The following is a 5,000-nucleotide window of genomic DNA, read 5'->3' as shown; positions in this document are numbered from 1 at the left end:
AACACTATCATCCACCATTAAACACCACCATCCACCATTAAACACCATCATCCACAATTAAACACTATCATCCACCATTAAACACCATCATCCACCATTAAACACTGTCATCCACCGTTAAACACTATCATCATCCACCATTAAACACTATCATCCACAAGTAAACACGATCATCCATTATTAAACACCATCATCCACATTTAAACACTATCATCCATTATTAAACACCATCATGCACCATTAAACACCATCATGCACCATTAAACACCATCATCCACCATTAAACACCATCATCCACCATTAAACACTATCATCCACCATTAAACACCATCATCCAAAATTAAACACTATCATCCATTATTAAACACCATCATCCACCATTAAACACCATCATCCACAATTAAACACCATCATCCATTATTAAACACCATCATCCACCATTAAACACCATCATCCACAATTAAACACCATCATCCACAATTAAACACCATCATCCATTATTAAACACTATCATCCACCTTGAAACAATATCGTCCAACATTAAACACCATCATCCACCATTAAACACTATCATCCACCATTAAACACCAGCATCCACAATTAAACACTGTCATCCACCATTAACATCATCCACCATTAAACACCATCGTCATTAAACACCATCATCCACCATTAAACACCATCGTCCACAATTAAACACTATCATCCACCATTAAACACCACCATCCACAATCAAATACTATCATCCACCATTAACATCATCCACCATTAAACACCATCGTCATTAAACACCATCATCCACCATTAAACACCATCGTCCACCGTTAAACACCATTGTCCACCATTAAACACCATCATCCACCGTTAAACACCATCATCCACAATTAAACATCACCGTCCAGCATTAAACACCATCATCCACCATTAAACACTATCATCCACCATTAAACACTATAATCCACCATTAAACACTATCATCCACCATTAAACACTATCATTCACCGTTAAACACTATCATCATCCACCATTAAACACTATCATCCACAAGTAAACACCATCATCCATTATTAAACACCATCATCCACCATTAAACACCATCATCCACATTTAAATACTATCATCCATTATTAAACACCATCATCCACCATTAAACACCGTCATCCACCATTAAACACCATCATCCACCATTAAACACTATCATCCACCATTAAACACCACCATCCACCATTAAACACCATCATCCACAATTAAACACTATCATCCACCATTAAACACCATCATCCACCATTAAACACTGTCATCCACCGTTAAACACTATCATCATCCACCATTAAACACTATCATCCACAAGTAAACACGATCATCCATTATTAAACACCATCATCCACATTTAAACACTATCATCCATTATTAAACACCATCATCCACCATTAAACACCATCACGCACCATTAAACACCATCATCCACCATTAAACACCATCATCCACCATTAAACACTATCATCCACCATGAAACACCATCATCCACCATTAAACACCATCATCCAAAATTAAACACTATCATCAATTATTAAACACCATCATCCACCATTAAACACCATCATCCACAATTAAACACCATCATCCATTATTAAACACTATCATCCATTATTAAACACCATCATCCACCATTAAACACCATCATCCACAATTAAACACCATCATCCATTATTAAACACTATCATCCACCTTGAAACAATATCGTCCAACATTAAACACCATCATCCACCATTAAACACTATCATCCACCATTAAACACCAGCATCCACAATTAAACACTGTCATCCACCATTAACATCATCCACCATTAAACACCATCGTCATTAAACACCATCATCCACCATTAAACACCATCGTCCACAATTAAACACTATCATCCACCATTAAACACCACCATCCACAATCAAATACTATCATCCACCATTAACATCATCCACCATTAAACACCATCGTCATTAAACACCATCATCCACCATTAAACACCATCGTCCACCGTTAAACACCATTGTCCACCATTAAACACCATCATCCACCGTTAAACACCATCATCCACAATTAAACATCACCGTCCAGCATTAAACACAAATGTGATTCCAAAGTCAAACACACACACACTCATAAATGCACACGATCACACACACTCACAAATACACACACACGATCACACACACTCACAAATACACACACACGATCACACACACTCACAAATACACACACACAATCACACACACTCACAAATACTCACACACACACACACACACACACACACACACACACACACACACACACACACACACACACACACACACACACTCACAAATACACACACACACCCCTGTCACTTCATTCCTCCCTCAGTGGAGAGGAAGTGCTCCAGTCACTAAGGGAACAGGACATCGTCTCCTTGTCAGTCACACATTCATATTTATGAGTCTCAAAAACATCTTGCTCAGTTGACTTCACATAGACACACACAAACACATACACACACACACACACACACACACACACACACACACACACACACACACACACACAAACACATTTTCCCTCTCATTTTAATATCTCTCACTAAAGATGAAGTCCACAGTGCTGATGTTTTTATGTGGCCTATCTAGTGAATAGGAAGTGTGGTTTGGGACACACCCATGGTGAACTGATCTTAAGTTGTTTCCATGCTTACTTGTATAACACAATAGTATAAAATAATCATGATGTCATCTCGAAAAATGGTTTGTCAGTTATAAATAGTTGTCTAATTTTCTCACTATTCATATGAACACTGTTGCTAGGCAATTATAACAGTCATCAATGAGCATAAGCTAGCTAATAACTGTGACTAGGTGGTAGCTAAATGTTCTAGACAGGTGAAAGACACAGAGGTGTAAAGATTACCTGAAAACATAATTGGGTAAAAGTACAAATACCTTACTGCAGAAATGTCTCAGTTACATGTCACCAAATCCAATAGGACTTGAGTAAAAGTCTTAAAGTATTCAATTTTAACAGCTCTTGGATATCTAACTGATGCTGAATGTAGGCTGAAAGATGCACTAGACCTCAACACCAAGAGCTATGTCTATAAAGTTTTTATTTTAAAGTCAAATGAAGTATTAAGAGCTGACTGCGATGTGATTTACCCCTCAGTCTCAGAGGGGTAGCTAAAAAGTCCTTCACAGGCAGCAGATGCAGGTAACGGAGTGCTGAGTCTTAAAGATGGGAATGTTTTCAGGATGTGGTCACCAGCACATGACAGATAGCCATCAAGCGCCTCATGCGGCTTGAAGAAATCTTCTTCCTCTGATGAGGTGGCATTACTTGTAATCTGTGAGGTCTCCTCCATATTTCCCTTTATTAAGTCAAAACCTATAATACAATACACCTTTTTGTTTCTGAAACTATTTACATGTCAAATCAGTAACTGTAGTAACTTTTGGTATTGCTGACATCGGAACTAAGGAGCTAGGGCATGTGTGTCTGTGTCTGTGTGTGTGTGTGTGTGTGTGTGTGTGTGTGTGTGTGTGTGTGTGTGCGTGTGTGTGTGTGTGTGTGTGTGTGTGTGTGCTGAGGTTTTTCAGAGCCAGAAAGAAAAGAGAGCTTGGATCGTAACCTTTGTATGACCTCACCTTATCCTTTAATCACCCCCTCGCTCTCTCTCCCTCTCTCTCCCTCTCTCTCTCTCCTGCTCTCTCTATCTCTCCCTCTCCCTCTTTCTCGCTCCCTCTCTCTCTCTCTCCCGCTCTCTCTCTCCCTCTCCCTCTATCTCGCTTCCTCTCTCTCTATCTCTCCCTCTCCCTCTCTTCCTCTCTCTCTCTCTCTCTCTCTCTCTCTCTCTCTCTCTCACTCTCACTCTCTCTCTGTAATTTTCCTCCTCACATCTCCCTTGCTCCTTCTCCAAGTTTAGACTCAGTTTGCAGAGTTAAAGTGATGTGATTTGAGGTGTCACTCATTCTAAAGGCTCTGTAAAGGTTAATTAGCTGAGAACTCACGTCAGTTCAGAGCTAAAAGAGGACTGGAACGTGCCGTCAGCTGTCCGTCTGTGTGTGTGTGTGTGTGTGTGTGTGTGTGTGTGTGTGTGTGTGTGTGTGTGTGTGTGTGTGTGTGAAGTTCCCACGTCACTGAGAGGTGAACAGTGTCGGGTTAGGAACGGGTTCTGAAGTGGAGTGTTAAAGCCATAGAACACATCCAGACATGACGAGGAGGCTGCGAGGGAACGATAGATTATAAAGTTCAGATGTACAGAGATATAAAATGGGTTAGAAGAAAGAAATGAATAATGTTCTGGTGATGGGAAAACACTTAAACGGTGGAAAAACTAATAAAAATTTACATTTGTAATTCATGTATTATGTCAATTTTAGATGGCAGGTAGTAGAAATATTCGGTGGCTTAGTGGTTAGCACGTTCGCCTCACACCTCCAGGGTTGGGGGTTCATTTCCCGCCTCCACCTTGTGTGTGTGGAGTTTGCATGTTCTCCCCGTGCCTCGGGGGTTACCTCCGGGTACTCCGGTTTCCTCCCCCGGTCCAAAGACATGCATGGTAGGTTGATTGGCATCTCTGGAAAATTGTCCGTAGTGTGTGAGTGTGTGAGTGAATGAAAGTGTGTGTGCCCTGTGATGGGTTGGCACTCCGTCCAGGGTGTATCCTGGCTCCCCGTGACCCGAGGTAGTTCAGATAAGCGGTAGAAAATGAATGAATGAATGAATTAATTAATTAAAGTAACATGTAAGTAGATTAAATTCATGAAAAATATAAAACACAGACTATTTAAATATAAGCAGTTTAAAAGGAAACTAAATTTAAAAAACTTCAGATTGTGGACATTGCAGTAACTGAGACTGTAAAATTTCAGCGTTTTATATTTGTGACTTGCTGCCTAACGTTAGTTATCTAGTTGTCTTTGCTAACGCTAACATGAGCAGTGTGCTGTGACGACTGAGTGCTACGTGAGATAAAAACC

General features: G+C 40.2%; 1 protein-coding gene across 4 annotated transcripts in view; it reads left to right on the top strand.

Annotated features, from left to right (window-relative positions):
- Nucleotides 1–5,000, top strand: part of cntnap5b (contactin associated protein family member 5b) — a 42,878-nt gene that overhangs the window by 8,485 nt on the left and 29,393 nt on the right. The gene's annotated exons all lie outside the window — the stretch shown is intronic.

Source organism: Tachysurus fulvidraco, chromosome 1 (assembly GCF_022655615.1).
Source record: "Tachysurus fulvidraco isolate hzauxx_2018 chromosome 1, HZAU_PFXX_2.0, whole genome shotgun sequence".
Classification (NCBI taxonomy): domain Eukaryota; kingdom Metazoa; phylum Chordata; class Actinopteri; order Siluriformes; family Bagridae; genus Tachysurus; species Tachysurus fulvidraco.
Note: the sequence above shows the minus strand (reverse complement) of the source record. Positions and strands in the feature narration are given on the sequence as shown.